Raw genomic sequence first — 10502 nt, 5'->3', positions numbered from 1 at the left:
TCCACCTCCATCTCCACCTCCACCGCCTCCACCACCACCTCCACCTCCACCTCCATCTCCACCACCACCTCTGCCACCTCCACCTTCACCTCCACCACCACCTCCACCACCACCTCCACCTCCATCTCCATCTCCACCTCCACTGCCCCCACCACTACCTCCACCTCCACCACCACCTCTACCACCTCCACCACCACCTCCACCTCTACTACCTCCACCTCCACCTCTACCACTTCCACCTCCACCTCCATCTCCATCTCCAACACCTCCACCTCCACATCCACATCCATCTCCATCTCCACCACCTCCACCTCCACTTCTACTTCCACCTCCACCTTCATCTTCACCACATCCATCTCCATCAATTCCATCACCACCACCACCACCATCACCATTTCCACTTCCAGTACCACCAAGTCCACCACCACCACAGCAACTGTCACCACCATCACTGCTGACATTATTGCCACCACAACCACCATTGCCACATCACCCCTCCCCCAGGACTAAAATCTCCACTACCACCCTGTACTTGCTACCACCCTACCATCTGTGCTGCCACCACCACCACAACCACTGGCATTATTGCCACCACTCCTGCTGCCACAGCCACCACCACAACCGCCATTGCTTATACTACCATCAGCCTCCACCATGACTACTACAACCTCTGCTGCTGCCACTGCCACCACCACTGTCACTTCTGCCACTATTTGTGATGTATTACTTGAGCCAAACAGAGTGCCAAATACTGCATGTGTAATATTTTATTTAATCCTCACAATAATCTTTGGAGGTAAATACTATTATTATCTTTATTTTACAAGCGAGGAAACAGAGGCTCAGGAAGGTTAAGTAGCTTCCCTAAGGATGCAAAGCTGCAGTTGCATTCTACTCTTATTCATTGAAAATAAAGTAATAGAAGTGTTCTTCTTTGAAGAATCCTCATTTCAACAGCGTCTTTCATGAGATTCTCATGACAAAGATATTCCTCCTTCTCATGGTTTATCCTCTTAAAGATATTCTTAATTATTTAATAAATTGAAAATCCATAGTGAATAAAAAATTTCCAAAATGGCCTGTAATCTCTCCAAATCCTGATCTCAAGAGGGGAACCAATGGAGGGAGAGTGAGTAGGAGGTACCCCAATCTTCTGGAGGTGGGGTCTCTTGTCTCCTGGTGGTAGCTCCATTGTGAACTTCCTGAACTGCTTCCTTACTCCCTGATGACAATGGTTTTACACTCCTTGGCTAAACCACTGCATCAATGAGGTAGGTGAGTTTAGGGAAACCTTTGTGTTTAGTCAACGGGAAGAAAACGATCCCCAGTTTCAGTGCACTCATCAAGCCTCCTTCGTGAGTTGCTGCTTTGTGATTTCTCCTTCCGCTATAATAGCATCATCCTCCCTGATCCCCAGCCACAGCCCTGGAAGTTGTCTTCTATCTTTCTTTCTCCTAATTCTACGTGCTTTTGATTAATATGGAAGCAATCGCCCCACCCACCAGCGAAAGGACCTGGACTTTGAACGGATTTTGTTTTGTTTTTCCCTGGCTGGTATCTGTATTCTCTTGCCTAAGCCCTTAAGGATATTAGTGTTGACAATAAAACTGGCAGGCTTGGAAGTATAATTTCTGTATGTCGAATGGGATGTTTGGAAGACAGAGGTACTGGAAAGCATAAGTTTTACCTCAGAGTTAAAAGAGGCTGAGGATAGAATATTAATTTCCAGTGAATGCCCCTCGAGCTCTGGTATTTCATGAATACTCCAAGATAAAAGTCAAGTGCCTAAGGCAGTTCTGCTGCATACTGAAGCACCATGGTTTTCCAGAGGAAAAGCACTTGTATAGTTGTCTGAGTTGCAAGCTGAAATGTCAGCATTTTAGTATTTTAAGGAAACACCATTTTTATCTGAAACAATGACTAATAGACCAACTCTAGTTATGCAGATTTGGATATTCTCAAGACATTTTCTTAAAAATATATAAAGTGGGTCTATCACTAACAACTGACAATTTTTGTTGCCAATGATAAAATTTAACATTTCAAGTGAAAGTTAGACTTTTGGAAAATTTGTATTTGCCACTGCAAGCTTGGCAGCTTCCCAATAATTGTTTTTCTAATGAGATTGGTGGTGGTATTAATAAATGTAATTTTTATATTGTATAATGAAATATGACATTTAGAAGATCTGTATAACTCAGTGAATTAATATTTTCTAAGTGACCACTGCATGACATTACAAAAGCATGCATGAGTTAAATGTCTGTTCAAAGTGCAAAGTGAACTGACAGATTTTAATGTAACCATGTATGAAAGAAGTTCACTGATAATGTTTCAATTTGGTATTTCAACTCATCTTTAAGAAATTACCACTTGTTGAAATTTGGTGTAGTAGTAAAGGAGGAGATCCATAATTTTTTTTTTTTTGAGACGGAGTCTCACTCTGTAGCCCACGCTGGAGTGCAGTGGCACGATCTTGGCTCACTGCAAGCTCCGCCTCCCGGGTTCATGCCATTCTCCTGCCTCAGTCTCCTGAGTAGCTGGGACTACAGATGCCCGCCACCATGCCCGGCTAATTTTTTGTTTTTTAGTAGAGACGGGGTTTCACCATGTTAGCCAGGATGGTCTTGATCTCCTCACATCGTGATCCACCTGCCTCAGCCTCCCGAAGTGCTGGGATTATAGGCGTGAGCCACCGCGCCCGGCCAATATCCATAATTATTTAAAAAGGTTATTAAAATCTCTTTATTTTCCAACTGCATAATTGTATAATGACAGTTTTCTTTATATACTTCAAACAAACCAACACCTTGCAGCAGGTTTTAGAATCTAGTTTTAGAAATCTAGTTATCATCTTTAGACGTTAAAGATATTTTTTAAAAACACAAAACAATGCCATTTTTCTAACTAAAAAGGTTTTAATTTTGGAAAAGTATTTCCCAAATGCATTTCCAAATACATTAAGGTAATAAATATATCTCCATTTATTAAGGTAACAACAAACCCATTGCATGTCAACAAAAATACCATGCATTTGTATTTTCATTGTATTTGCATACAAATGCATGTATTTTTATACAAATGCATGGTATTTTCATAGAAATGCATGTATTTTTATACAAAAGCATGATATTTTCATACAAATGCATGTATTTTTATACAAATTAATGGTATTTGCATACAAATGCATGTATTTTTATACAAAAATGCATGGTATTTGCATACAAATGCATGGTGATTTTGCTAACATGTAATGGGTTTGTTATTATCTTAATAAATTGCTAAGTAGATATATTTTAGCCTTTCACAGTTTTAACTCAGATGAAAAAATATTGATAGATATAACCTGTATAAACAACAGTTCTCTGAAGTCGTAAATCAATTTTAATAATGTAAAGTTATCTGAAGCCAAGATTTAACCTGCTTCTGTATCACACAGGGACATCAATAAAGAAGGGCTTTGCTTTCCTTTTTATTTTTGTATGTATAAAACACTGACTGAATGTATACTGTGGACAAAGCACCATATTAAATCATAAATCTCCTTTTCCACAAAGAGAAATATGACAAAGTCCTGGTCAAGGGAGTTACAGTTTGATAGGATAGATGAACAAATATTAAATAATACAAATGAATTAACATATCTTTCAGCAAATTTTTTTTAATGTGTAAGATCCTGTGCTGAGAAAGGGGCCTACAATGAAGAACCTGATAGGCATATTCTAACATGTATTAGTCATTTAATTATTGAATCACATTGCTGGTAAGTGGGTCAAAGACAGAGAGTTCTAAAGCAGCTAATCAAGGAAGTGGTTAATCAGTTAATAGCTGATGATCAATTAATCAGGGAAGCTATCCAAGAAGCTGTTATGTTTCACTGAGATCTCCATGAAGAGTAGGAGTTAGCCTGGAGAAGGGACGAGAGAAGAAAGAAAAAAGTGTTTCCAATAGAACAGACAGTGCATAAAATGGACCTAACCATAAAGACACTTTCTCCCTTGTGGTACTTAATGAAAGTTACTGTGGTTGTAGATGAAGAAATCAGCCTCTCTGCAATCAACAGATGTTCTTGGCTCAGCATATCAAAATATCAGCCAAAGAGATCCTTAATGTTTTGTTGCCCTGGGCAAATACTGTGTCTCCCTTGTACAGTTTCACTATTTTACTTTCCTGGATAAATATGGGGGAAATATTACACTCTCTTATGGATTCTAAACACTTTATAGGACAAATAGTTCCTTCAAACAAATGTTGTCAGTGCCTCTACATAAATACTTTTTGAAGTTTGATAGCTTATGACAAGGCTTACCTTTTCTTCTCTGGTGAGCAACACAGTGCCCCTTCTTCTCTACCTGAGCATCCTGAGGCCTTCTCTCCCTTTGCTGGATACAGGGCAATTCTTGGAAACAGCATTTGTTGTGCTCAGATCTAAAATAAAGCCTGTCATGTTGATGTGTTAAGAATTGGGCTTGAAGTGGTCCTCGGCCCATGGCTGATGAGAAGTCTTCTTTCTGCCTACATTTCTTATGAAAGGCAAAGCCTTGTTTTCAAATTCTGAATCTGTGGGGTTTCCTCCCCTATAGAATAAGGCCATAAAACTCAAGGGGAAGGGGAGGATAAGGGTGATGAGAAAGAAAGAGGTTATATTGCTCAGGGTCCTGTAATTTTGGCGATTTTTACATTTTATTTTAAAAATCAAAAGAGAAACTATTGAAAGATTTAAGGTTTGAAAAACGTATAGTCGAATTAGTGTTTTCAAAATGATAAATTTGGCTGGAGAGAAGATGACAGCAGGAAGGCAGTCATCTGTGGATACAAAAACAAACAAACAAACAAAAAAACCAAAAACAATTCAAGCCCGTTGCAGTGATCCAGGTGAGAGACGAAGCCTTCACCCAGTGGAGTGTCCATGAGTATGGAGCACTGTGGAAAGATTTGAAAGATATTTTGTAAGGAGAAGCAATAGGACTTGATAAAGTATTGGATATATGTGGTATGTTGGATAGGGAGGTGTTAAACCAGGTTTCTAGCTTATGCAATGGCATAGATAGGCATGTCACTCACTGACACAGGAAACAGAAAGAGGACTGGGTATGGAGCAGGGTCCTTGAGTTCTGATTTAAATATACTGAGTTTGAACTGCCACTGAGTGATCATGGCAGATATGCTAAATAGGCAACTGGATACATAGGTTTAGCATTCATAGGAGAAGTCTGGGATATGCAATATATGTTTGGGAGTTATCAATATATAGATTGTAACTGAAGCAATGGGAGTGGAAGAGCTTGACTAGGAAGAGTATAGAGTGGGAAAGGAAGAGGGCTGGAGGAAAATGTATAGAGTAAATTCTGAGCATAGAGTAAGCTGAACACTGAAGTAGATAGTTGTAGGAATGCAAATTGATACATTATTGCTATAACACAGGAAGGGTTGCTTGAAGAAAAAATATTTTTCTAAAACAAGCAATATGTGATTATTGCAAAAACCTAAGGGAATGAAGAAGAAGAAGAAGAAAAAAAGAACACATGGGAGCCAAAGAAGACTTGTCCACAGGAAACTCTTTCTTTGTGATTATTCAAGAGACACAGGTCAATGTCCGGATGGAATCTTTTGATGAGGACCTTTCCTGACCCAGTGGATTACTGGCTCAGGAACACAAGCTTTGTCAGGATTTAGTTCACAGCAACAAAAAGGAACAGAAATTTTGTCCCATTTTCCAGCACATACAGTCAGCTCAGTCTCAGTGTAGCCCCTCAGAATTGTTTGTCCAGCAGATAGTGACCCTTGTTCACCATGTTGTGGAGCATCACTTTCACTCCTCAGGATGACACTGTATGAATGCTTTACTAAATATCTAAACTGAGAAGGATGCAGCTAAAAACAAGAAAAGCCCAGAGATACACAGATTAGACATTTCCCTCAACATATTCAAAAAGCATGGTCTGGCTCATGATGAAATGAGAACTCCCCAGCAACTTGGCTATAAGGCCAAAGGAAAATATAAAGAAGATCCCATTGATCTTCACCTTGATATTGAACATGGTAAAAAACATAAGGAGAAAGACCTTAAAAGAGGTAAATCAAGAGAATCAGTGGATTCCCAAGACTGAAGCCACTTAAGGGAAAGATCAGCTGAGAAAACAGGGAAAACTCAAGGGATCAAACAGGAAAAGCTGCCAGAACACAGACTGGCCCAGGTCATCAACCCCTTCCTCCCAGGCATCTCACTCTTGCAAAGCAGAAGTGTGCACTGAAGAAACGGAGGGGGGAAAGAAGAACGCCTGGGCTTTGAAAAATTGAGACTGGGGACCAAAAGTTTGTGGGTCCAAGAGAAAGAGGAGCAGCAGAGCTTGAGGGACCTTCCCATTTCCAGCCAGGGGGAGTGGCTTGGGAAGAGTCAATTACTCCGGAATCACAGTAGCAACAATGATTTTCAAAAGAGAAACCAGGACTAGCAGTGGAACCCAGAGTATACACTCAAAAGCAAGAAGTGTTATTCACACAATGACCGTGAAGTTGCAGGCAGAGAGAAGTGGGTGAGCCAGAGCCAGGGCCAAGGTCGGGGAGGTTCATGTTTCAGAAGTCTAGCCCCAGCCCCAGATGGGCCCATGACAAGTTCAGTGGGGAGGAAGGGGAGACTGAAGATAATGAGAGTGGGACAGAGAACCTAGGATAATTTATAGCCCACAACTCGGTGGGGGCTGCTTTTGACAGGAGCCCTTGCCTAGGGGAGAGAAGTGCCAGGAAGATGTCAGGTGAGGAGCTAACAGAGAAGCCTCAAGGAGATTCTGAAGATCTTACCCTCAACACCCCCAGCCTTGTGGAATCCTACTACGGCCGAAAGTATCCCACGTGCTGCATCCCACTGGACAGGAGAGGCCGGCCACAGAGCCTGGGGTGAAGCTCTGCTCTTCAACAGAACAAAACACACTGGGCTTTAGCTGAGCTTCTCATTTCTTCTCTATGTGTAGGGTAGAGACTAGGGCAGGAAAGGAAACTGACATTTAGATTTTGGGTTATTTCCTATTAGAAACCAATAATTTTGTGCTTAATTTCATTTCATTTGGAGCTAAAAGGATTAATTTGATGATTTTTAATCTCTTTTCCCATCTTGATTTTAAAAGCACCCCCCACCTCACCCCACTTTTTAGGCACGTGTAATCACATTAGCAGAAATATTTAATTTGGGCAACTTGAGTCTTTGTGAAAAAAACAATGTGAATAAACAATGTGAATGAAAGCATGTGAATAAGCATTGAAGCGTTCACCTCAGTTTGGAGCCAAACTGCTGGAATCCTTGTGAAAGCCAGTGTTGTATGTCAGCGGGGAGTTAAGGTCTTTCTGACTACCTCGTGTTCCCCTTTCTTGCACAGCCATGTCTCCTACCGAGCAGCTCCCAACCACACCCCCGTCCCATATTTTCTGATTTCTCCTGGGCTGGGCTTCCCATTCCCCGCCTCCAGCTCCACTGTCCCAGACTTTCTAGTCTGGAAACTTGATGGCAGTTTCTGGTCTATTTTCTGAGAAACTCCTAAATTCTATTATCTTTACAAATGTAAGGTGAGAAAATAATTTTTTTCAATATTTTCATTAATCTTTTGGTAAAATTTGTAACAACCATAATCAGTTAAGGAAGGTAATTAGGAGTGAATGGTTTGTGTGTGTTTTTTGTTGTTGTTGTTTTTGTTAATTTTTTTTCTCTCCCTCCTTTTTTTTTTTTTCCACAGAATTTTGCTCTTGTTGCCCAGGCTAGAGTACAATGGCATGATCTCAGCTCACTGCAACCTCCGCCTCCTGGGTTCAAGCAATTCTCCAGGCTTAGCCTCCTAAGTAGCTGGGATTACAGGCACCCACCACCATACCTGGCTGATTTTTGTATTTTTAGTAGAGACGGGGTTTCGCCATGTTGGCCAGGCTGGTCTCGAACTCCTGACCTCAGGTAATCTGCCCAAGTTGGCAGATCCCAAAGTGCTGGGATTACAGGCGTGAGCCACCACACCCAGCCACCTTTGCACCTTTTTTTTTTTTTTTTTTTTTTTTTTTACAAAAAAAAAACCCTTTAAGCTCTAAGTTGAAACATTTGTAGATGTTTGGGGAGAAAAATATCCTCTTAAAAGGGTCTTTGTTCTTGCCTTCTAGGCAGGCAGTCCTGAGCACACAGCCCTTAAAACACAGGTGGACTGCACCTCTCTCCTTACTTTATTACATTTCTGTAGTTAAGTTGGTTTTACTTGAATGATTCATGTTTAGGGGAAAAAGAGGAAAAATTTCTTAAAATTTGTTTCAAATCCTCCTGTAAATAAGTAAATTAATTAAATAAAATAAATGAAGTGACAGACATAAAAAAGGAAAAGATAAAGAACACAAAAGTCAATCATCATTGTAGAGCAGAGATCATTGTTATGAATATTTTATGTATTTCTTTCCAGCCATTTAAACTATAAACTATATTACATATTACATATTTCACGTCAATGAGATTAGAGAACATACGTGTTTTAATATCTTGTTTATTTCCTTTCCATGACATTATGAATGATTTGAAAACACCACTTGCATGTGTGCATGATATTCCATCATGTGGATGAGAAGTTTTTAACAGCATTTTACTCTGATAGCATGATTCATAGGTTGAAAGTTGTCCTCTGTCTGAGTACGGAAGGTTAGAGTGGATTTAGTTTCAATTTGGAAGGCAGAGGAGGGCCTATTGGGCATGAAACATCTGGACTAGAATTAAAACTTTCATGAAGCTAGAATTATTTTATGAGATCAGTGCTTATTTTCCTCTTTAAACTTGAAGTTGTTCCTCTATTCTAGTTTTCAAACCCACCAACTAAGTGAGGGAGCTGTTGGTTTGAATATAATATTGAGTTCCAGAGACATTGTTACTATTATACTAGGATAGATAAAAGGTTGCCTAAATTGCAGGCAAAATAAGCCATTCTGCCATTTTTGGTTTTCTATAATGAGAAAATTCCAGGAGCAAAGGCACTGAAGACTAACATGCATTTGCAGTATCTTCCAGAGGTAGATAGTCACACAGCATGTTTACAGACATGACAAATGCCTCCTGCATTTGTATTTCAAATAGCTTGGGATGTTAGAATTGGAGGGGCTTTATAAAGAATAAATAAAGGAAAGGCAATTAAAAACAACAAAACAGCAGTTCTGAATTGGGGGCGGGGATGTAGGAAAGGGCAGAGAGCCAGTATCATTTCCAGAGAAGCCTACAAAACTGGGCATCCATTCATCCTGGATTAATAATGGAATTTGAGGAGCCAGTGCCCTAATAGCAAGTTGTTCTTTCAGAAGCTTGCAAGCTGTTACCCCAAGAAAACAGACGCCAAACAGTTGTTACTTTTCTTTTGTAGCTCAGAACAGGGTGTTATTAGTGGCTAAATTTGGTTTCTTACCATTATGGCCAAATAGCTATCCCCATTCCAAGCCTGAACCTGGACAGTTCACTTAACCTTCTGAACCTCCGTTTCCTCGCTGTGATATTCCGCATCCGAGTTCACTCTATGGCAAGAGACAGTATGTGTTAAGGTATGTTGGGAACCGTAAGGTATATTGTACTGTATGAATAAGAGTGAAAACTTTTTCTAGCAATTTTGCAGGTGTAATAACAGGATTTTATAGACCATTATATCTACAAATGCAGTTCTAAGGTAGGTCACAATGAGAGGAGGAATTATTTTTCCCCCATTATCATCTCCTGCCTGTGATTTGCATTTGATATTTAATACAATAATTTTCACTTACTTTTGAAGTCAATGAAATGGCTACCTCATGTCCTCTGACTTTTCTGGGATAATTTGACTTCCGTTGAGGTTTTACTGTTGATAACAAGTGCAAAGCCCCTTGGAAGACTTTTTGGTAAGTAATTTCAAGGACATGTTGAGAGATGAAGTGTTATCTAAGGCATAAACTTTTTCCTTATGGGTTAGGACCACAGTCTTTCACGGAAATGGTTCAATCAGTTATGGTGACAGACAGTGTGTGGTCTGGAACAATCTCTCCCATGTGCAATTCATACACCCACGAGACACCTGTGGAGCTCAGGTAGTATTTAATGTGGATGACGCCTTCCCACTTTGATTTCTCTTCCTTAAGGTCGGGTGTACCATAAGATCCACTTTAGTCAGTACTCTATTATCTCTCAGTGACAACAACCTAGGAGCGTTCAACAAATATGTAATCTGACTATGTATGTACCAGACTGATCCAGGAATACAGTGGCTAGTGACTCCGAGTTTGTAGTCATATTTCTTTGTTAAAAAATGTTTTTAGTTTTCTTCCAAGAATGAATATTGTGCAGCCCGTTTTTATGAGGGAGAGTACTCACCCAATATACCTCTCCCACCAACTACCAAAGAAAATATCTAGGCGTTTCCATCTTTTCCATATGATTTCATACATTTGTCTAGTTCACCACTGGTTAATGTTTCTTTGCAGGCCAGGTCCTCAGTTCCACTTTGCTTCCTTGAACACTCACTTGTTGG

The 10502-nt window shown here is 40.1% G+C and overlaps 1 pseudogene; it reads left to right on the top strand.

Annotated features, from left to right (window-relative positions):
- Positions 1–5053: 5053 nt before the first annotated feature.
- Positions 5054–6676, top strand: LOC129050054 (thyroid hormone receptor-associated protein 3-like; annotated as a pseudogene).
- Positions 6677–10502: the final 3826 nt, after the last annotated feature.

This window comes from Pongo abelii, chromosome 16 (assembly GCF_028885655.2).
Source record: "Pongo abelii isolate AG06213 chromosome 16, NHGRI_mPonAbe1-v2.0_pri, whole genome shotgun sequence".
NCBI lineage: Eukaryota > Metazoa > Chordata > Mammalia > Primates > Hominidae > Pongo > Pongo abelii.
The sequence above is the reverse complement of the archived record's forward strand: the minus strand, read 5'-3'. Positions and strand labels throughout refer to the sequence as shown.